This window comes from Gorilla gorilla, chromosome 12 (genome assembly GCF_029281585.2).
Source record: "Gorilla gorilla gorilla isolate KB3781 chromosome 12, NHGRI_mGorGor1-v2.1_pri, whole genome shotgun sequence".
Lineage (NCBI taxonomy): Eukaryota > Metazoa > Chordata > Mammalia > Primates > Hominidae > Gorilla > Gorilla gorilla.
Window position 1 is genome coordinate 108,888,870 of NC_073236.2, and position 24,283 is coordinate 108,913,152.

Below are 24,283 nucleotides of genomic sequence, written 5' to 3' on the forward strand. Positions count from 1 at the left end.
AAGGCCGAGGCCCTGTGGCGAGGGTAATTTTACCCTTGTCACCATAACTACAGGTGCCCTTATTACTCACACAGACATCTCACCCTTGTTGAACAACATATTAAACTATTAGTCTCCATGCCAGTCGGTTCAGTTAGTTCACAGTGGCAAAAGCTGATCATTAAATCCCCTTTTCCCTGCTTAATCTCTTTTAAATTGGTTGCCTTTTAATTTCATCAAGCGCCCTCTTTCTCAGCCATTCCATTGTGCCCTGTGCAGCGGTGCTGGCATCTCTCCAGGTGAGAGGTGCTGGGCTTTCTAGGCCTTCTCAGGTGGTCTCTGTGGACTGCAAGATTTGGGCAGAGGCTAAAGAGGATTTTCTTGCAGAGTGGGCCCCCAGGGAGTAGTGAAGGGTGACAGATTTTGCTCCTGTCTGACTCTCCCCTGACTCAATACTCGGAGCAAAGGGTCCCAGTCTTTAAACCCTTTACTTCATTAATCTATCTAAGAACCTGGATCCCCTGCAGGTAAAGATTAAAATCTCGTGTTTTCTCAGTAGGAAATTTAAATATTTATAAAAATGGGTACTCTGTTATATGTATTATTTACAGTAAATTTAACTGTCATTAAGATCATAGTGGAGTTAGGAGAATTCATATTGGAAGGGCCCATCAGCAATGCCTATTGTGGGCAAGGGAACAGAAGATGGCAGGTATATGCTGAGTGGCCACAGTCACTGCTAGCAGGCCTGATGGCTTACAGGAAGGACATCCTGGCTTGCAAGGGGCCAGGGGCCAAGTCATATCTGTTGAAGGCCATGGACATAGAGGAAGATTAGAGTCTTAGGAACCTTTCTGAAAATGTGGGAACAAAATTCATATATAAAGCAGAAATGGCATTAACAGAAAGAGCATGGGCCAGACAGACTGGGGTCCAAATTAGAAGTCTGCCATAGCTAGCTTTGAGACCCTTGCTTAACCATAAAATGATCATCACATTATTTGCCTTGCAGGGTTTTTGAGGATTCAGTGAATAATGTGTATGGTTTGTCCAGCACAGAGCGTGGTATGTTGTGAGGATGATAGCTAACACCTCGTGACCCCTTTTGTGTGCCAGGCACTATCCTAAGCTTTGTAGGTAGTGCTTTGTGTCTTGAGTCAGATTCCATAGAAGCAGAGCCTTGTAAATTTAATGAGAGCACTCCCAGGAGGAGCGGAGTGAGGGAAGCAAGACAGGGCAGGCGGGGGAAGATGCTCTGCAAGGATGTATCTCATAGTAGGAGATTTCAACCTGGTTCCAAGGGGAGCCTTGGAGAAGAGATTGCTCAGCCACTGGCACCAGTTGCTCCCTGGAGTTGGGGATATACCTCCCAGGAGAGGCAGGTCTTGTTCTGGGGGGCAGGTCTCTGTAGAAGTTTGCAGCCAGCACTCCTAGCAGCTGAGAGATGGGTGTGCAGGCCCAGTGGAAGGAGTTCGTGTGGGGCACAGTGGCACCCACTGTGGTTCATCCGTCTATCCTGGTACAGCTTCTCTGGGATTCTGTTTAGTCCCAATTTCTAGGAAGTTCTGTAAGGAAAGGTGTAATCGCCTGAATTGTGTCCCTTCTCTACCCTCCACCATTCATACGTTGGAGCTCTAACCCCCATGTGACTGTATTTGGAGAGATGGCCTATAAGGAGGTAATCAAGTTGGCATAATACAATCTGATTGGTGTCCTTACAAGAAGGGAAGATTAGAAATCCAGAAAGAGACACTGGGGATGTACACACACAGAAAAAACCACATGAGGACTCAGCCAGAAGACGGCCATCTGCGGGCCAAGGGGAGAGGCCTCAGGAGAAACCAACCCTGTTCGCACGTTGATCTTGGACTGCCAGCCTCCAGAGCTGTGAGAAAATAAATTTCTGTTGTTTAAGCCCCGTGGTCTACGGTGTTTTGTGATGGTAGCCCGAGCGGATCCATGCAGAAGGGCTAGTAGAGCAAACTCTAGGCCCTGCTGCTGCAATTGTTTGTGACTCTCATCATCTCCTTTCTCCTCTACCCATTCTAGATTTCATGCCCCCTCAGCCTGCTTCAAGGTCTCGTCTAGGCAGCTTGTCTGGTGGGATGATCCCAGCGGCTCTGGTTACTAAGCCAGGATCCACCTTGCATTTAATTGTAATAGTCTCTTCCAATCTGTGATGTCTTTCCTTGTCTTACGTGACCTTGACACGCTGAAGAGTTCTAGTCAGTTGTTTTGTAGAATATCTCTCCATTGGGTTTGTCTGATGTTTTCTCCAGATTAGACTGAAGCTACGTGTTTTTGGCAAAAATAATACAGACGTGGTGTTGAGCCCTTGTCAGTACATCCTTATAGGGGATATGTGATATTGATATGTTTTATTACTGGTAATGTTAATCTTGATTGCTTGGCTAGGGTGGTACTGGCCAGCAGTCTCCATCATAAAATTACTCTTTTTTTCCCTTTTGCCATTAGTACATTGGAGGATGTACTTTGAGACTTTGCAGACATTCTGATTCATCTCAACTGTTAGCCCATCGATTTTAGGATAGATGGAGGCAGATTTTCCGGACCCTTTTTATAAGGCAGAGTTGCCTTCTTTCTGCAATTCTCCTGTCAGGAGTGGATTTGGGGTGCCCTGCAGAGGCTGTAGGCACTAACTCTCAACTCTCACTGGCAGAGAGTGAGTTCCCACCTCTTTTTTTCTTTTTCCTTTGAGATGGATGTTAGCTCTCGTCACCCAGGCTGGAGTGCAATGGTACGCTCTTGGCTCACTGCAACCTCTGCCTCCCAGGTTCAAGCGATTCTCCTGCCTCAGCCTCCCAAGTAGCTGGGATTACAGGAGTGCACCACTATGCCCGGCTAACGTTTTTGTATTTTTAGTAGAGATGAGGTTTCACCAAGTTGGTCAGGCTGGTCTCAAACTCCTGACCTCAGGTGATCCACCCACCTCAGCCTCCCAAAGTGCTGGGATTACAGGCATGAACCACGGTGCCCGGCCAAGCTCCTGCCTCTTTAAAGCTAGCGAGTGGTTGATTCTTCAGAGGCCACAGAACTTTAGCCTTTCCCTCCCTCCTTTATGCATTCCCTCACCTGCTAATTTACACTTCTGTCTCATGTTTCCTTCTCCTTCCTCTTCCTTTCTCTGGGGTTCTTGTTGAATTAATTATGGCAGGAAAGACCGGTGTAAGGGTACAACCCACACAGAACTTTGCACTCTATATACATGGTAAATCCAGGGGTGCTTTAGGCATCATTGACTCCTACCCTCTTATTCTACAGTGAGGAAATAGGGAGAGTTCAAGTGACTTGCTCAAGGTCACACTGCTAGTGGGTGGCAGATAGATTGGGTCTAGAATCTGACTTGCTGACCTACATGTATCGTGTGTCCCAGCATGCTGCGTTCCTCAGGGCTAGTCATATGGGGACCTGTTCAGGCCTTCAGAAGGGGGCATCCACTGGCAAGCAGCTGGATCCACACTGCTTCTCACCATGCCCCTGCCAGGAGGTGAAGGCTTGCTTTTCCTTCAGTCTTCAGTTTCTCTGCCTCAGTCCTGGGGAAAAGAGTTTGCTCTCTGTGTGGTTGGAAACTGGGGGCCCAATGCCTTTCTGTGGGAGGGGCTTCTCCCTGCAATGAGTTGCAACATTGTGAATTGATACAGCAACCTACTGGAGAGCCCAGAGCCTCACTAGCTATCCAGATCCAGAGCTGATGGGTACCCCCTTGCCTTTTTTGGGGAGGAAGGGGGAAGGGAGATGTTCACTTTTATTCTCATCTTTGGTCAGCTTCTCCTCTTAATTGACATTTACTATGTGCAAGCCACTGCTTTTTACCTACAATATTTTCATTTAATTCTTAAAACCCTGTGAAATAGGCATTATTCTCCCCATTTTACAGGTGATGGAACTGAGGTTCAAACAGGTTAAGCAGCTTTCTCCAAATCACATAAACAGTAAGTAGTAGAGCCAGTGTCAGAGCATAGGTCTTGAGAAAATTTAGGTTCATCTGTTTTCATTCCTTAAGTGCAGCTTTCATGAAATCTTACAGGGACAGAAACTTAAAGCCATTGTCTGCACAATCATTATTTTTAGATTGTCAGAGTCTATAACACTTTTGTAGTGTTTCATGACCATTCCTATAGCTGTTTACTGTTAATTTTGTAATTACATAGATTCAGTGCTCTACTGGTTCTTCTGCTCCATTCTTGGGTTTTTTATTTTGAACCACCTCTTCATTGACTGCATGTGGGAACAAAATTCATATATAAAGCAGAAATGGCATTAACAGAAAGAGCATGGGCCAGACAGACTGGGGTCCAAATTAGAAGTCTGCCATAGTGGATTCTAGTGGATTCTTCAAAATGGGCTCATAGGTGCTGTCATCCCTGAGCTTGGATGTGGGAATATCACACTCCTGCTGTCTGTACTTGAACGGCACCTCAGCAGGTTAAAATGCTTCTGGTCACACTTGGACTCAGCCCCGTGGGTGTTGTTTCATTATCCGCTGACATGGAAAGCTGCCGCGGGGAAGTTTGAGGTCAGCTGAACATTTCCCCTTCTGTAGGTGACTTGTTGGTTCTGCCTGGGTGCTTGATGATTTCTTTCTTGCATTTGGAAGTTCAGTACCTAAACCAGGAAACGTCTTCGTGTCAATCACTTTGTATCAATTTTTTATGGAATGTGGTGTGCAATTTTGATGTGCAGACTCAGTTCTTTATTCATCTCAGGAGCTTTTTATTTAAAAAGATGACGACTGTTTTGTGTGTTCCATCTGTTTCTCTGCTTCAGGTTCACCAGTTTTCTGATGTTGGATCACCTTTGCTCTTTCTATACATTTTATTCTCTCCTCTAGTTGCTTTACTAATTTAAATCTTTCTCCTCTGAGTCCCAGTGACTTGCCCAAGGTCCCACTGCTCAAGAGTGTCAGAGCCAGGACTGGAACTCTTTAGATGGTATCAGTAATTAGATTTCCTGCTGTGCCTGCACTGCTTCTTGGAGTTTCAACATGTATTTATTGGTTCTGCAAAAGTGTTTTGTGGTTCTCAGTTTTATCATTCTTTATTCCATTGCTTTATTTAATCATCTAATCCTTTAGCTCTTATTTTATTAAATTCATGCTTTTAAGCTATTCCATAGCATGAAGCACGTTTGGGTAATTTCCTTCCATTTGTTTAGTTGTTTTTATTTAGACTGGGGTTTTTGTTTTGTGTGTGTGGGTGGTGTTGTTTTTGGATTTTTTTTCATACTGTGTTCCATTTTGTTGGTTTGTTTGGTTTTGGTTTTGGCCCCACCCCCACAGGGGCATGTTTGCATCATTGCCATGCAGTTCCTTTGCATCTTGCTTGACCTACACACCCTGATTCAGGGCAAGTTCATTCTTAACCCTTTTTTCACCGTGTCTGAGCCTGTTCATTTCCTCCACAAGGCATAGTTTGAGGGCTGTGAGTTCTGTGTCTGTCCCCTTGTCTGTAGCCTGAGGGCCTTGGTGGAGTGAGGTGGGGAGGGAGAGCTGCACTGAGGCCGTGAGCAGTTTTTATTACCAACCTCTCAGAGAGAAAAGCCACACTCCTGCCTCCAGGACACACGCTGTTTTGTGGAAGAGACCCAATAAACAGGTAACTATACGTGCTGCCATAAGAAGAGGGGACACTATTAGGTTGCAGGGACCAGATTTGCTTGGCTTCCTTAAAGTCATGGTGGTGGCAGTTTAATGGAAGGATGCCAGTGTGTGGGAACCAGGGTTAAGCCAGACCAAAAGTCCAGGGCAGCACTTGCAGGCCACGGCAAAGAACTTGGCCTTTATTCTGTGAGTGGGATACAACTGTGTCTTAGAAGAGCCATTCCAGCAGCAGTGTGAAAAATTAAATACACATCTAAAGACATAAATCCCCAGTGCTTATCTGTTGGTCAGCTCTGCAAAGAGAATGAGGAGATATCTTCTGTACTGGAAACTGTCACCAAGAAGTAGAGAATTTCCTGAGCAGACTGGAGTTCCCCACCCTTCTTTGCACCTGCCCATTTCAAACACCTTCAGCTCCTGGGCATCAGCTGAAGAATGCCTAGCTTTTCCCCAGTGCTGTGGATCTCTGGAGATGTGTTTCCCGGCCGAGCGTTATGGCAGCCAGAGCCGGGCGGCACGTCCAGAGAACACATCTCAAGGTTGTTGTTTGAAGTACAAACAGAGCAGGGACCAATTATGGAGTCCCTCTGCGCAGCATGCCTCCTGACTGTGCTCGGCATGGGGTGGGCAGAGGCTGGCAGAGCTGAGGAGCCAGCTTTGGCCCCCTGAGGGGTAGCTGGGAGGGAGAAGGGAGAGTATCATAGATTTATTTGCTGCCAGACAGGTCTGCCAGTGTGAGCTCATCTTTTCAGAGAGGCGCCCTCTCCTCTTAACAGCCAGGTGCCTCCTGTGGCCCCAGGGTGGCACTGGATCCTAGATCCTGTGAGCAGAATTTTGCATCTATTTCTGGGGAAGAAAAGACCATGGCTTCTATTACACTGAAAAATAGGGCCCTGTCTCCTCAAATAGTTAAGGATGCCTCTGCTATGTAACCCCTATATTTTATAGGTGGGAAAAGTAACCAGAGACCCAGTGAGCAGAAATGGTTTACCCGAGGATTCAAGGTCGTGGAGGCCAGATCTAAAAGTCAGCTCTTACTGCCCCATGGACATACAATGTTGTCTTCACTTTGCTACCAAAGTGGTAGCTATTCTTTTTTGAGTGCTAAAAGTATGCCTGGCTCAGAGCTTAGTGCTTTACTTATTTTAGTCCGTTAGATCCATAAAATGGCATCACAGTTTTGCAGAATAGACAGCCAGACAGCTCTCAGTTGAGGGAGAGAGGTTAAGTCACTTCCCAAGGTCACAGAGACAGTAACTGGAGGAGAGATTGCAGACCCAGCTCTCGTGGGTGTCCACCCTCCCTATCCCTTCCCTCCCTCCTTCCTGTGCTTCTGTCTCAGTCTAGTTCATTCCTGTAGGCCTAGGCCAAGGCTTGCCTCCCTGCTGAACCTCTCCCTGATGGCACCAGCCCTTGCTGGTCTTCTCTTTTCTGAACAGCCAGGCCCATTGAAAGTTTTTGGTAGGCAAAATGGTTCTGGTTTCCCATCTTGCCACTTCCTTGCTGGCCACAGTTGATCAGATTAAGAGTATTCCAGGCAGAAAGCCCTATGAGATGGGATGAGATGGATGAGAAAGGGAAGAAAGGCCAGTGTGGCTGGAACATAATGAGCTAAGAGGGATGGGGAGGGGTAAGTGTGGAGAGTTTGCAGGTTCTGATCAGGCAGGGCCTTGGGGGCCACAGGAAAGAGTGAGGACAGCATTCTGAGTGCAGTGGGAGCCACTGGAGGGATTCTGAGCCAGAATGGGAGAGACGGGAACGAATGTCATCTTGAGACAGAGTCTCGCTCTGTTGCCCAGGCTGGAGTGCAGTGGCGCAATCTCGGCTCACTGCAAGCTCCACCTCCCGGGTTCACGCCATTCTCCTGCCTCAGCCTCCCAAGTAGCTGGGACTACAGGTGCCCACCACCACGCCCGGCTAATTTATTTATTTATTTATTTTTTGTATTTTTAGTAGAGACGGGGTTTTACCGTGTTAGCCAGGATGGTCTGGATCTCCTGACCTCGTGATCCGCCCGACTTGGCCTCCCAAAGTGTTGGGATTACATGAGGCATGAGCTACCGCACCCATCCACAGATGTCATTTTTAAGAAGGCGACTTTGGGCCAGGCGCAGTGGTTCACGCCTGTAATCCCAGCACTTTGGGAGGCTGAGGCAGGTGGATCACCTGAAGTCAGGAGTTTGAGACCAGGCTGACCAACATGGTGAAACCCCGTCTCTACTAAAAAGATACAAAAATTAGGCAGATGTGGTGGTGGGCTCCTGTAATCCCAGCTACTCAGGAGACTGAGGCATGAGAACCACTTGAACTCAGGAGGCGGAGGTTGCAATGAGCCAAGATCATGCCATTGCACTGCAGCATGGGTGGCAGAGCAAGACTCTGTCTAAAAACGAAACAAAACAAAACAAGGTGACTTTGGAAAATGAATTGGAGGGATCAAATGCAGTATTCCAGAATGCAGTTGGTGGTGGTTGGGTATGGTTGTAGAGATGGGAAAAGGAGGGTGGCTGGATGGAGGCATGCTTTGCAGGCAGAACCAACAGGACATGGGGATGGGTTAGTTGTGTGTGGGTTCAAGTGATTAGAGTAAGATTTAGAATGAGGAAGAAGGAATTGTCGAGGGTAACTCTCAGATTCCTGCCTTGTGCAGCTATGTGGCTGGTGGTGCCATTTCTTTACTTGTGAAAGCCTGGAAGAGGCACCAGTTCCAATGGGCAAATCAAGAGTTCCATTTGAAATCCATGCAAGGTGAGATGCTTGTGAGACCTTAAGTGGGCATGTCCAGTAGGCGTTTGTTTGATATTGTTCTGGAGCTCAGAAAAGAGATCTGGGCTGGAAAACTATATTGGAATCCTCCATCTATAGAAGGTTGTCAAGGCACAGGAATGGAGGAAGTCACCTGTAGGGAGAGTGTAACGAGTGGAGAGGAGGGACCAGGGCTAAATCCATGCACACTTCCAACAATGAGAAACCAGGGGAAGGGAGGAGCCAGAGAAGGAAATGAAGAAGATGCCAAAGTCTGAGAAGCCCAGGAGAAAGTATTCTGAAGCAGAGAGACAAGGATCCTCGAAGGGAGGCTTTTCCAGGGGGTAGGATGTTGCTGAAGGGCCAAGGAAGATGAATGTGCCAAATTGTGGCTCAGTGCTGAGCATCCAGTAGGTGCCCAATAAATGTGAGATCCTCTTCCTTGCCCTCTGCCTCCTCCATTTGTTCTTCTTTCATTCTTTCTGCATATCTATTGGCCTTTTCCCTCAGTTTACAGTAAGAACTCAAGAAATAATGAATAAATAAATGAATGCATGAAGTGAATGAATGAAGTGAATTGCAAGTTCTGCTGTCATTATCTCCCCTCCTGCAGCCCGGGGCATTGATTTTGTTCAAGGGCTAAGCCAGATGCAAGTTTCCTGGGAATCTATGGCCCTTGTCTAGCAGAGGGCCCTCCAGGGAGCCGTTTCTCATGCTTGTCTGGCATCCTGGCCTGAGCAGTGCCACATGGTCCCCGGCCACCCATGCAGGGAACCGCCTCCCCCAGCAGGAAGCTAGAGTCCCTGTCGCCTTTCCTCCCGGAGCGGTGTCGACTGCACTGTAATCACACAATTATTATGCCATTAAAATGTCACATTTGAAGAAATCCATATAAACAGAGCATTAACAACCGCTTTAAAATTGTAGTCTTTACCACTAATGACCTACTTTCTCTATGCACCGCACCCCCCCACCACCCATGCTGGCTGCCTCTCTTCCAGCCTTGATTTCGGAGGCAGGCGAGAAGGTACAGTCATCTTTTCTGCCTGGAAAGCCTTAATGCTTAATGTGCTGAGAGTGACTCTTTGACAGGACTGGAGACAGCAAGGCTGGGGGGAGCCATTTAGTGAGTGAGACGTGGATGTCACACCCATGCAGATCTAAGGTTCTGAAGGAAGGGACCTCAGAGAGAATCTGGTCCTTGGAAACTGAAGAGAGCTGATGGTGTTGAAAAATCTGAGGGTTGGCAGGGTGCAGTGGTTCATACCTGTAATCCCAGCACTTTGGGAAGCTAAGATGGGAGGATTGCTTGAGGCCAGGAATTTGAGACCAACCTGGGCAACATAGTGAGACCTCACCTCTACAAAAACATAAAAAATAAAGAAATTAGCCAGGCATGCTGTCGTGTGCCTGTAGTCCCAGCCAGCTACTCAGGAGGCTGAGTCGGGAGGATTGTTTGAGCCCAGGAGTTTGTGGCTGCAGCAAGCAATGATTGCACTACTGAAGTCCAGCTGAGTGACAAAGCAAGACCCTGTCTCCAATATATAAATAAATAAATAGATCTGAGGGTTGGGGTTCATCCCATTGGTTTTGACTTCCTCTTCTTGGGAAGAAGAGAGTTATTTTGAGACCTAGGCCATTCTCACAGCATAACAAAATTGCAGGAGGGAAATGTCCTGCTCGGAGGTTGTGGGCCATAGAGCTTTGGATCCCTGCCACTGCGAGTTGAGGGCAAGGGCATAGGAAGGCAGAGGCAAAGGGGTGACAGGGGTTTTGATAATTTTAATCTCATTTCCAGAATATGGCTCTGGAAATTTGTTTAGATACTCAATTTTCTTTGTCTCCAGAATCTGATTTTAATGCACTAAGGAAACAGATAACTTAAGGGAATCTTGCAGTGAGTACTTTTATAAAGTAAAACGTAAACCAAAGCAGCTCTGTGAAATGATTAATCTGTTCCCAATGCATCTGAATTGCAAATCTGGATTCCCATCCAGTTACCAGATTTGATTAAAGAGCACACCTAATTCTGAAAAAGCGAAAAGAAGGCCACTGTGGATGTAAAGAAGTTGGATTCATGTGGGAGACATTCGAAATGTCACTCTAACACCTTACATCCTTCCAACAGTTCAGGATGGACCTGCAGAAGGGATCATGCCACCAGTGCTTTGATGAATGGACAAGAATGATTGGTGACACGCATGTCATTTGGGGAGCAATTACTTATGCTTCCCGAGGTCAGGGAAATGTCCCTGTAGGTCTTGTTTACATAAGCAAGTGCATCATAAATCCCATTCTGATAGTTCATCTAAGATTCCCTAGGCGAGGTTCCTGCTGCGTTTTGGAGATGGCCAGTGTTGAGATCAGGCATGTAGGATTTCTCCCAGCTTCTCAGCCCACTGCCATGTTCACTTGCCACGTCGCCTGTAGCACTAAACCCGCCCTTGGTTGAGGCAGCCATCCTGCCCTATCCGTATTCAGCAGGCACAGCGTCTGGATACTCGGGGTCTGCTTTTGACATAAAAAGAGTCCCTTCTATTAAAAGCCAGCCAGCAGCCCCCATAGAGTCCCACGAGATAAAGTCGTTTCGAAGTCATTCGCTCCCATCCCACACCTACATATTCAGCAGCTGACCTAGTTTTGAAAGAGCTAGAGGGTATCTTGATGTCACCTTATTTACAGAGAAGACAGAAAATGCGCTAAGCTCTGGGCCGTTGCTGCACACACTGTCTGGGGAGATCTATCCTCCCCCTAGCAGGCGTAGAAGAGAGGGGAACAAATTCTGCTCAACTGAAAGCTGGAAGCTTCTTGCTAATGTCACCTTTGGGGATTGAGTGGCAGGGCTTAGGGGCACTTGACTCTGAAACTGTCTTCCTAGCCATATTCCAGTTTAGCACCTTTGGGCACGTGGATTAAGGAAGGGGGTTCCAGAATAACCTTGGCAGAAAATGTACAACTGCGTTTCCTGCCATGCCTCCTCCTTCATCCTTCCCAGGTCTATCTCCAGACAGGCGCTGGTTTTGGAAGCCTCACTCTATGAATGATCCCCTATGATGGCAGGGACTTTGCAAGGGTGTGCATGGAGTCTGCCTGCCTGGGTTTCATCCCAGCATCTCCACTGACTTGCTGTGTGACCTTGGCCAAGTCACGTTAGCACCATGAAACTCGGTTTCCTCTTCAGTAAAATGGGATTAATAGCAGCACCTGCCTTGGGTTTGTTCTGAGTATAGAACGAGGGACATTTTTAGGATAGAGCCTGGTGTGTAGTAAACGCTACACCACTATTAGTTGCAGTAGTTGTCGTTGTCATTATTCTGGGTGATTGTGTCTAGTGTGAGAAGTAGTCACTTTTTAAAGCCAGTTCTTTCGCCTGGCTTCCCACAGCTTCCCATCTTTATTTCTCTCAAGGTTATCTTTGCCTGGCAAGAACCTAGAGGGAGATTTGAGGAAGCTGCAAACCATGCTAAACACATTCCTCATGAGTGTGACTGTTGGACCGGCCATTCCAGCCCATGGAGCCAAAGTCCTGGGAGGCATGGAGAAGTCCCTTCGGGGCTAAGTTCAGAGGAGAAGGGACCAGAAGTCAAGCAGGAAGCTCTGAAGTCCAGGTTCCTCGGAGTATGGGGTCTCAGGCAGGTCCAGGCTTCTAATCTCACCCAGGTCTCTCTCCAGAATCACCCTGCACAGCTTCTGTGCTGGCTCCAGCCCCCATTCTCCACGTGCATAAAAAGCAAGTTAGCACAAAGCTCAATTTCTAGCCTTCTAAGCTGATAATAACCTTATGTATTATGCTTCTTAAAATAGTTTTCTTGTCTTATCATTTGCATGGCACTGTGCTCAAACTCGTGTGAGATGGAGCTTTGGGTAGAAAACACCTGCTGAGTCCCAGGAAGCATTCGCATTGATAATGACCAATTCTCACAGACGGACAGTGAGGTGAGGCACCTGGTCATCTGTGGATGCTGTCAGAGACCCCATTTCTGCCACAGGGAAGGGAGAAGCAGCTAAACTTAAATTGACTGACTATAAATTGCGTTTTCCCTCTATTAGCATTCAGTCACCAAAAGAAATAATAGTAACCACAGCTATGTTGTAATAATATGTTATGTATGCATTATGTTTTACCAAGCAATTTTTGATGTCTCATCTCATTTCTGAAGCCTAATTCGGGCTATGAAGCTGGGTGAGGGTGAAGATCAGTATTGTCCTTGGTAGGAGGAGGAAACTGACCACGAGGTTCTGAAACTGACCAGAAAGGATATGTTTAGCTGAGCAAAGCTCAGGACCCAGCTTTCTGGAATTAGAGGAGTCATCCCTGGGGCTGCGCTTCCCTTTTTAGCCCATCTCCACTCCCCACCCCCACACACAGAACACAGACACTCTTGGGGCTGCATTTCTGTCCAGCTAAAATTGGGTTGAAAACAACAAAGGATCCCTTGAGGGAGAAAAATCACAAACGCATAATGTTTACTATGATCACTTTTCCATTGTTTGATACTTCCCTTCTTTTCCGTTCTTTACCCTTTTCCTTGTATTCCCTTACTGTCCTAGGGGTCACAGTTTGGTGGCCAGCAGGCCAATGTCAGCCCATGGGCATGTTTTGTTTTGCCCAAGAGCAGGTTTAAAGCAGTGTAACTAGGCAGGTATTGTGCGGCACCTACAAGCCGTCCACTCTCACTCACATTTCTCAGTGACTCCAGGCCTGCTCATTCATGACCCCTGCTAGATACCTTGGTTCAGAGGGCCTCTTGAAAATTGCTTTTCAAGAGGAAAATTTCTTATTTCATAAGAAATAAGCTATTTCTTATGGCTAGAGAGCTTTCTGATGGTGCCTTAAGATATGTTCCTGTCCTTTGCGGTGAGCTAAGGAGGGGAGAGAAGCCTGGCTTTTGGAGGGAGAGCTGCTCTGTCCCTGATAAATCCAAATCTTATTTTTAGGGTTATTTTCCTCCTAGTGGTTTTCAGTGGGGTGGGCATCTGACTCGGCCCCTCCCTGTCCTGTTGGAGGCTGCTCTGGCCACATTGTGGGGCCACCCTGGGAGGATTTGGCCTCCTTTCTCTCATATTGCTGTCTCTGAGAGATGGCTGGAGCCTCACCCTTGCAGACCTGCCCTCTGTCTGATGAGTTGACCCTGCATCCAAGATGGCTCAGCTGTGCACACCAGAGACAGCATGTTTCAGCATCCAGCTCCATCCAGCTCCATCCAGCTGAAGCTGCCCTCTCTGAGTCACTTCCAGCTTTGCTCTACCTACATCCAGTCCCTCCCCTTGGACTCTCCTGGGTACTGGTTCCTGTTCTCAGTGCCTGTTCTCTTCCAGTATTGGCCTCCTGGTTATAGACAAATTCACCCTCCTGTGCTTCCACCCGGTCCACCAAATCCTTTTTTTCCTGAGTCCCCTGTGGATACCTGGCTCCCTGCCTCCTAGATCACCTGCTCCCTGGGTACCAGAGCTGGAGGACACAGATTCTTCTCCTGTTCCAGTGACCAGCTTGCCGCTCTGGTCTCTGAACACAAAGAGAAGGGGATGCAGAAATAAAGCGTGTGGGTAGGACCAGCTCTCTCAGTCCTCATGTCCACCGGCAATTGGGATGTGTTCTTCAGACAAGTGACTAGCAATCCAGGATGCCCATCGACATAAGGGAGTTTTGGGTTCAGTCTTTGGTGTGGAATTTACAGGGTGTTGATAAGAAGGAAGCAGATACATCAGCATTAGAGCTCACACTTCTTGGCACGTGCCTGGGAGCCAGGCCTGCTTCCCCAGTCATGCTGACTTAGACTTCCCTGGCACCTGCTTCTCGTGCTAATTTGTAAGTAAATTAATCTCCATAGAAGGTCCAAATATGTGAGTTTCTTTTTCTATTCCAGAAACAAAAACCGGGCTTCTGTCCATTCAGTTAATCATATTATGTTTCACTGTTGGAATTTTTAGGCAATTATAATAATTATTGGAACTTTTCTTCTTCCAGAAAGCTGGAAGCTTCCCCCAAAGTTGTAATGCATGTGGAGCGCAATTGAGACATGGGTGGGGAGAGTGTTTATGGGCGAAGTGGTGGGGAGGAGAGAGATGGGCAGTGGTTGCTTTTGTTGTCAGAGACTAAATGAGAGAGAAATCAAATGGAAAAAGACTCCCACACTAAAGAGGGATCCAGGCTTGGCCTGGCTGGCAGACCCTCCGGGGGCTCAGAGATGCCACAGCAGAGCAACTCTTAGCAGACTTATTTTCTAGGCACCTGGCTGTTGAGGGAGGAAGGTGAGGAGGAAAGTGGGGAAAAGGGACAGAAGGAGGTAGAACAGAAAAGTAAACTCATCCCTGCTGAATTATGTGCTACCTCATTTGGTGCGAGAAATTGCCCTTTCTTCCTCTATTATATGTCCATTCTATCTATCAAACTATTTAAGGAGTGCCTTTCATATAATTAATACTAACCATTAAACTACAACATTGAAGGAGCAATTGCTTAATTCTGAGGAAAATTTAAATTTATTACCAGTACCTGAGATAAAAATGAATACTAAAGAGAAGGAGAGAAACCCGCACAGAAGATAAATAGAAAGCCAAGTGGGATATTGACTTGATCCTTCTCCAGTGCAGGGTAATTTGGCTTCTAAAGTGAGTTAGATCATAATAAATTAAATTTAGATTTCTGCACATCAGTTAAATAACTCCCAAGAGAGAATTCCAGTGAGAGGAAGAAGGTGATAATACATGGAGGAAATATTAAAATGAAGATCTTATCTAATAATCCATAATTGATGTGCGGTCCCTCGGTGAGGGGAAAGGATTTTCCAGCTCTTTCCTTTGCATGAGCCCAGGCAAGCGAAGGGCTGGGTGCCCCTCCTTCCTCACTGGAACTTGTTCTGCACGCTGTGGGGAATGTCTGCCACTGACAGTCATCCTCTTCCCAGACCATCCATTCTCTGCAGGTGGGAGTTATATTAGCAGTATGATATGGGAGCATATGGTGATATGTTAGCATTTCACTGGGGATTATGTTGCACCGTCTCCCTCTCTTGGCTGGCCCTTGGAAAAATATAGTCACTCCCTAACTGGCTGGACAACAGAAAGGTATAGGGGTAAGCAGATACTTTTGTATTTTTATGACTAGCTGGCAGTGGGGAAGAGTGGTCTTGTGGATGACTGGAGCATCTGGTGATATGGAAGGAACACAGTTTTGAAATGAAAAGTCTTGGATTAGAATCTCAGTAGTGAGTTCACTTTGTTTTTTTGAAATGGAGTCTCACTCTGTCACCCAGGTTGGAGCGCAGTGGCATGAACTCGGCTCACTTCAGCCTCCGCCTCCCCACTTCAAGCAATTCTTGTGCCTCAGCCTCCCAAGTAGCTGGGACCACAGGCGCACATCACCACGCCCGGGTAATTTTTGTATTTTTAGTGGAGATGGGGTTTCACCATGTTGGCCAGGCTGGTCTCAAACTCCCGACCTCAAGTAATCCGCCCACCTCAGCCTCCCAAAAGTGCTGGGATTACAGGGGTGAGTCACTGCGCCTGGCCTGAATTCACTGTTTATATGATTTGAAGAAGCCCCTTTGTTTCTTTGAGCCTCAGTTTTTTCATCTGTGAAGTGGTAACAGTATAACCAGCCTGGCTACTTCATAGGGGTAGTAAAAACAAGATATTCAAGTGAAAATGCTTCGCAGATTATAAACAATTTTCTTGGGCCTGTTTGATATTGACTTTCCATCATTATTATTTCATTTCTGAAAGTTTGATTTGGTTCTTTTTCAAATCGACCCAGCCATTTTTTGTCTTTTGTTCTTTACTAATTTTTATTCCATATTTTATTTTACTTATTTTTATTTGTATACATTTGGGGAGTACAAGTATAGTTTTGTTACATTATACCATATTTTAAACATTTTATCTACAGTTATGCCTTATTCTATATCTAGTATTCCTGTATCCAGAGTCCTTGGAGCATCTAAATCTATTTATAGTTTCCACTAATTCTCACATGGTAGACTTGTCTTGTCTTATAGTGACTTGTTTCCTTGTGTGTCTGGTGATTTTGTATTGTGGTTTCATCTTTTGATGAGCTTTGTGGGAATTCTGCGGTCCTAAATTGGAGATGTTTTCCTCCACATAGGACTTACATTTGCTTCTTCTGGGAGCCAGGGTACAACTGATCTGGACCACTTTGTCCCCTTCTTGGGCTTAATTACAGAAGACTCAGGTTCAGCTTTTCTACCTTTTGGGAGCCACGGTTTATTTTCTCAATGACCTTTACCCTGAGGGCAGCCTCACATCTTACCTCTGCTTATCATTCAACTACCCTACCTCTAGTTTCCGCATCCTGTATTTTTTTCCTGGCTTCACTCCTCCTTTCATGTTGAAGATTTTCCTTCTAGAAAGACCAGAAATGCATCAGAACCCTCGTAGAATCTAGTTATGGTTTAGCATGAAGAGTCCCCTGGGAGTATCTGGTTTGCCGTGGTGCTAGATAACAGAAGCTTCCAGCTAGTGGAAAGCAAGGGCACACTGAGGGGTATCAGGTAGCCAGAGGCTGTGGTCCTGGAAATAGCCTGGCTACATGGAGACGAGAACTCCAGGTCCCCACAGCTACTTAAAACTGGGTCTGTTGGAAAGAGGGAAGACAGTACAGGCTTTGAGACAGACATCAGTTGTGTGAACTTGGGCAAATCATTTATCCTCCCTGTGCCTCACTTTTCTCATTTGAAAATTGGGGATATAGTTTCTTACTATATCTTAAGTTTGTGGGGGTTAGAATTCATTTGAGGTACCCCTCACTTCCCTCTGGGGTCCTAATAAGGGGAGATGTGATGGTTAATTTTATATGTCAACGTGGCCAAACCACAATGTCCAGATATTTGGTCAAATATTATTCTGCTGTTTCTGTGAAGGTGTCTTTTGGATGAGACTAACATTTACATTGGCAGACTTTGCGTAAAGCAGGCTGCCTTCCATGATGTATGTAGGCCTCATCCAATCAGTTGAAGGTCTTAAAAGAACAAAACTGACCTCCCCAAGCAAGAAGGAATTCTGCCAGCAGACCACCTTAGGACTTCAACTGCAGCTCTTCCCTGGGTCTCCAGGCTACTTTGAGGATTTTGGATTTGTACCTCCATAATCACATGAGCCAATTTCCTAGAAATCAATCAGCCAATCAATCAATCTGTCCTCTCAATTTCTGTGTATACACACACACACACACACACACACACACACACACACACACAGTTGGTGATATTTTTCTGTAGAACCCTGACCAATACAGAAACACATAAAAAAATCTGCAAACAAATGGGAAACGAATAATACTTTTATTAATTTCATGACCTGAGACAAGCAAGCTCCTCTAATCCTAAGGAAAGGCTTTGGGTAAAAGCTGAGTTGGACAATGTGGAATTGCCTGAGGATGAAGTGGAGCTTCCTATATCCCCACTTCAGCTCTAAACCAAGGGACCAGAACACTCAGGGTTTAGGGAGAGATGGTGGCACAGACCCCAGATCTACATATTCAAACAGCCACTTGGGTGAGATAGGCTTGCTTCTAGAAGGTAAGCCTAGTGTGTGCTTACTACCTAGGGACAGTAACAGGAACAGGACAACCTGCTCCACCTGGACAGTGGAAGTGCAGACTAGAGGGCTAGGCCATGGCTTTACCACACAGGAGTCCTGCTCACCAGCAAAACATGTGTGGCTCCAACCGGTGAGAATAGTTTTGCCTCCCTTGGGGAGGAGCATGAAAGGATGGAAAGAAACACTGGAAGTGTTTACGACACTCACAGCAATGCCCTGGATAGGGTTTTACGTGTTCTCCTGCACTGACTGTACCAGGCTCCACACCATATTTTATTTTCTTAGGAGATAACTCTTCCATGGAAATATGATCTGCTGGGTGAGGAGAAAAGGGTTCTCCTCCTGATAAAATATGGTGTAGAGCCTGGTGCATAGTAAGTGCCCAGTGAATGGCAGGCATTACCATAGGCACAGCATTTTCACAGAACAACATCTGTCCATGAGACGTTGATATAAAAGGTAGCCTCTATGCTGGGTGATATCTCCCTTTTCATAGCACACATATGGCAGGGTCTCCACTGTGTTTGAATTCCTTGATGAACCCATCTGACTTCAGTTGGTCTAGAACAGACCCTTTGCTACCAGTTTCACACTCCTGTGTGTTAATTTTTCGGAGGTGCAAATCTCAATGATGGTACCAGGGGTTGGAATATCTGGGAAATATAATAGCTGCCACTAAATATTTGAAGACTATGAAAGAGAAAGATTAGACTAGTACCAAATGGCCATGGGGGCATAACCAGATCCAAAAGGGAGATATTACCAGGAGACAGATTCTTGATCAATATAAGAAGGACATTTCTAGAAGCTGCAGTTCTTTAAGGTTGGAGTGGGCTATTTGGGACCTCTGTGTCACTAGCTGGACCCAGGAGGGATGTCCATGGGGCAGTGGCGTGTTATGCTGAAGCTTCCAACGTTGGATGGATAGATGCATGATATCCTCTTTAAATAAGAATTTACGTCGCTGTTTTCTACTCTGACCTTCTTCTACATTAACCTAGCAGCACATCCCCACCTTCTTGCAGGAATCCAGCTGCAGAGTACCTCCTTTTTTGGCCTTGGCTGTTAGGAATAAGCTCACTGCTGGGAGGAGAAGGGTTTCTCAGCAAGGAGAGTGAAGAGTAGAGGGGCTGATGGTGAAGGGAGTGCAGACATCCTTTGAAGGAGGAATAGCCCAAAGCAAAGAAAGAAGTTGGCTGAGGAAAATGACAGGAAATGCACAGATAGTGAGTCTTTGAAGATGGTCCAAGAAAATGGCAGTGAGGCTGTGATAAGGCCGTGCTGCCTAATGGCAAAGAGCATGGGGGCTGGAGCTGGCTGCCGGAGTTCTAATCCCAGCTCCAGCACTGACAAGCTGTGTAATATCAGACACAGGACTTGGGACCTGTTATTTCTGTGCCTACATACCCCCAATTATGGAAAGGTAATATTGGTACCTATTATTGTGAATATTAAATGTAAATAGTTATGACACGTAGTAAGTATTCTTCCTGGGTGTTAGCTGATTTATTACAGGGTAAATTTGAGGCGTTCTCTTCAGGATCAGACACAGTTCACGGTAGGATAGAAGCTGTATCAAAGGGATAAAGAGTTTCTCATTTTCAGGGTGAAAAAGAAGACAATTGGGACAGTAAGAAAGAACTAGTAGTATCAAGCTCAGGAAAGAAGGGAGAGAGACAAAAGCATGAGTGGGAATGTACAACAGCTTTAAATCCTAACAGAAGGGAGAGATACACCAGGATTTCAGAGCCAGGTAATCTGCTTGAAGTGAGAGGGAGTAAAAACAGTCCCAGGGAAGGAAGGAGAAAAGGAGATTCAAGATTTCTCCTTGAAGCATGGTGGGAGGAGAGAAATTAAGCAACTTAACGGATGTGCCATCGAGCTTTAGTTTTTGATGCCAGATTATTTAAGCAATGGTCTTGGCCAGGGGTTTGGCAGACTTAACGAGACAGTTTCTGTTGAAAAGATTATGTCTTAGTCTTTCTGTGCCTGGCTTATTTCGCTTAGCATAATATCCATCCATGTTGTCACAAATCACTTAATTTCCTGCTCCTTTAAGGCTGAATAATGATCTCGCTTATATGTGAAGCCTAAAAAAAGTCAAACTCAGAGAAGTAGAGAGTAGAATGGTGGTTACCAGAGGCTGGGGGAGATGTTGGTCAAAGAGTACAAAGTCAGTTAGACAGGAGGAATAACTATAGTTAGTAATAAAAATATATTGCATATTTCAAAATAGCCAGAACAGAGACTTTTAAATGTTCTCACCATAAATAAATATTTAAGGAAATAAAAATGTTAATTAGCCTGATTTGATCATTCCACAGCGTCTACATGTAACAAAACATCGCATTGTACCCCATAAATATATACAGATATTATTTGTTAATTAAAAATAAAACTTTAAACGGGATAACGTTTGTGTTTTCTGTTTGTGGCATCATACTTTTGAAACACATTCCCTCTAGATTGAATAAATTCTAGTCAGAAAGTGAAGCAGAGTCTTGCTTGGGGGCCATGGGTGCTGATGAAGGCCCCACAGGAGTGGGCCCAGTTCTGAGTGGAGCCCTTTGGGAGCTCCTGGGTATTTGTTCTTGTTTTCCCGGGACGTATCACTTCCTGTACCAGGGAAGTGTGGGAAGGTGAGCATGTGTGTTCAGAAGCTTTCCCGGATATTTGTATGAGCCAGGAAATGGAATTCACAGTATAGATACAATGTACTGCAAAGGCCCCATGCAGAGTCAGGGAGGAGGCTGGTGTCCTGTGATGGTGTGGCCAGAACACCCCACACTGTGCCCTCCTGTGGCACTTTGGACTCTTGGAAGCTGGATGTGGGGACTCATGAATGGAAGAGCTTGGAAGCCAATTCCCAGGGTCTTTCTCTGCCTACTGACCCTCAGTAGAGGAGATGCTTCTTGTTGTTTCTGTCTTTGGTGTTGGGAGGTTTAAATCAGTGGTTCCATCACTTAACAGCCGATGACCTTGGGTCAGCCACCTAACCTCTCTAAACTGGTCCTGCCCTGCATAAATAGGGGTTGGGTGAGGATTGCATGATGATATATGTGCAAGCTGCCTTATAAAATATAAAGTGCTATTGAAATAGTGATATTATTTTATTTTATTTATTCTTTATGTAGTGGTATTATTTTAAACACACCTTCACCATTATTTAATACATTCAGATATTGTTGTAGAAAAGCCCAGCTCCCAGTATGGGCTGTTCCCCCTCAGGGGGTCTCAGTGCAGCAGACTATGACTGCGCTTTGTGCACATGACAGTCTGAGGGGAACAGGCCTCTCCGAGGACACCTTCCATGACTTCTTTCAATTTCTCGTGCCAGCCTGGCTGCTGCTTTGGCTTGCTGGGGGCCAGAATTCCAGAGTTCCAAAATTCTGGAGAGCTCACAGCACATGGTGCTCCCAGAAGGCACTGTAGCCAGGGATGCTGGGATGTTCAGCTGCCCTGTAGGGAAACCAGCAGCCTCGGGCCCTCTTGGGCCCATGCCTCTATCTGGTGTGAATAGAGAGTAGAGGTGGGGTGAGGCCAAGAGGTCAGTTGTGCCCACCCTCTCTGGTGTCGTCATGCGTGCCTGCCCCTCCACCTGCCTCTCCAGCAAAGGGAGGCAATGACCCACTAGGCAGGCCCCAGTTCCAGTGTCCCTTCCCACCTGGCTAGATGGCCGAGGCCGCTTCCCAGCTGGTCTCCTTGTCCTCCACGTGTGGCCAGAGACGTTTTCTCCATGACCTGCTTCAGGCAGACTCAGCTACATTCTGGAGTTTTCTTTCACTCATGTCCTCTTTGCAATCCACATTCCAGCCTTGCTATTCCTCAGTTAGCCATTCCCTGAACAGATTTTTTTTTCTCTGGGCCTTCCTGCCTGTGATGGTTCATTTTATTTGTCAATTTGACTGGGCCACAGGGTGCCCAGGCATTTGGTCAAATGTTATTCTGGGTGTGTCTGCGAGGGTGTTTCTGGATGAGATGAACATTTGAATCAGTAGACTGAAGAAAGCAGATTGCCCTCCCCAGCGTTGGTGGCCCCGTCTAATTCACTGAAGGTCTGAATAGAGCAAAAAGGCTAAGAGGGAATTCCTCCTGCTGATGTCTTTGAGCTGCGACATGGCTTTTCCTGCGTTCAGACCCCACTGGAAACATCAGCTCTTGCTGGATCTCCAGCACCACAGATCCTGGGACTTGTCAGCCTCCATAATCACATAAGCCAATTCCTATTTATAATACATATTTTTCTGTGTCAACTTAAACTATATATATAAAAGATCATATAGTACTATGCAGTGCCCAGGTATGGTGGCCCCTGTAATCCCAATACTTTGGGAGGCCGAGGTGGAAGGATTGCTTGAAGCTAGGAGTGCGAGACCAGCCTAGGCAACGTAGTGAGATCCCGTCTCCACAAAAAATAAAATGTAAAAAAATGAGCTGGGCATGGTGGTGCACACTTGTGATCCCAGCTACTTGGGAGCTGAGATAGAAGGATCGCTGGAGCTCAGGTGTTTGAGGCTGCAATAAGCTATGGTTGAGCCACTGTACTCCAGCCTGGGTGACAGAGTGAGACCCCATCTCTAAAAAAAGAAACATTAAGCAATTTCATCCTTGTGTGTGAATGTCATAGGATATACTTACACAAACCTAGATGGTAGAGCCTACCACACACATAGGCTGTAAGGTATAGCCTGTTGCTCCTAGGCTATAATACAAATTTGTACAGCTGTTCCTATACTGAATACTGTAGACATTTGTAACACAATGGTAAGTATGTGTGTATCTAAACATATCAAAACAGAAAAGGTACAGCGAACATACAGTATTATAATCATATGGGACCACTGTCGTATATGCAGTCTGTCATTGACTGAAATGTTGTTATGCATATGTGGCTGTATACATATGCACATGAACACACACACACACACACACACACACACACACAACATTGGTTCTGCTTGTCTAGAGGACCCTGACTAATATACTGCCTTTTATCTGGCTTTTTGCTACATACTTATTTTCCCTCTCTATCCTCCCTTAAGCAAAGTAAGATCCCTACTCATCCTTCAAGATCGAACTCATTTGACACCTTACTCAAGAAGCTGTCCCCAGTTCCCCTCACTCCTCTGCTCTCATAGCCTTGTCATCGTGCTCATGTAATTGAACTCACTTTGCGGTGTGTTACAGGCATCTCCATGCATGTCTCTCTGCAATGTTGCAATCCCCTCGAGAGCAGGGGCCTTCCAGCTCCACATCACTCTTCTCTAGCTCGGAGCACCATAAGGGCTCACAACTTATTTAGAAAATTGCGATGAATTAAATTGGAAACAAGCCAGTGGGAGACAGTTCTATGGCCCTTCCCATGAGGATGGGATTTCAAGGTTACCGTGGGGTGATGTTCCAAGCAGAGGTGATAGCTATCAGGCTGTGACATTGCAAAACACAGGCTGGGGGTTTCTCACCCCCACCGATTTCCTCTAGAATGTTCTGTAGCCGCAGTATCACAGGACATTAATAAAATCAATTATTGGATAAAAATCTCTGGTCTCCAAAGCTTCATTTTATGCTATTAGCAGGAGAATGCTGTTTTTAAAAATGAGATAACAGAGAGAGAGAGATCAATTACTGGATAAGCTCACCATGGTGCCCAGATGAACATGCACACTGGCCAGCAGCCCCTCTTAACTTGCCACGTGGGCCAAGCCCCTGCACTGCTGTCTGTGGAGCCTGCCCTGGGCCACCCTGGTCAGGTTTCCCGAGTGCAGGAGGTGCATTCTACTCAGTAATGGGATGGGCAGCTCTCACCTCAGTGCCCTTAGTTAGTACCCATGCAGCTTGAGACACTTGCACGGCCACTGGGTTCAGTAACACATGAATGAGCATCCCATCCTCAGGGACAATGTCAGCCCCAGGATACCAACAACCCTCATGTTCCAATCAGAACCTGATCAGCACTTTCTTCCTGGAAACACAGAGTCTTATGTTTTATGAACTTGAAAGTTCTGAGCTGTTTTAGATACAGACCAGCTCCTCCCCAGGGGTGAGAGTGCTAACATGCATTGGGAAGTGACCACCAAATTTAAGTGTCCAGCTTCTCAAGGCCTTGAAGTCCACACCTCCTGCTAGCTATGTGGACAGTCTGTTGGCTGTGGAACCGGTGTGGGCAGGGCAGACCCACACTAGGCAGCCTGGGCTGTGGCTAGGAGGCATTCCCTTGCCTCCTCTGCTGGAGGGGCCACAGAGACTGAGCTCTGCTTTGAGCTCTGCCCCTTCCCACCTGTGTGACCTCAGACAAGCCAGTCAACCTTTTGGAACTTCATCTTCCCTACTCAGTTCAGAAGGTTTGGGTGAAGATGAAATGAGATCATGAATACAGAAGCC

General features: G+C 46.2%; 1 protein-coding gene across 2 annotated transcripts in view; it reads left to right on the top strand.

The window, feature by feature from the left end:
* The window catches only part of GALNT14 (polypeptide N-acetylgalactosaminyltransferase 14), a 227,605-nt gene that overhangs the window by 120,441 nt on the left and 82,881 nt on the right, over nt 1-24,283 (top strand). The window lies entirely within an intron of this gene.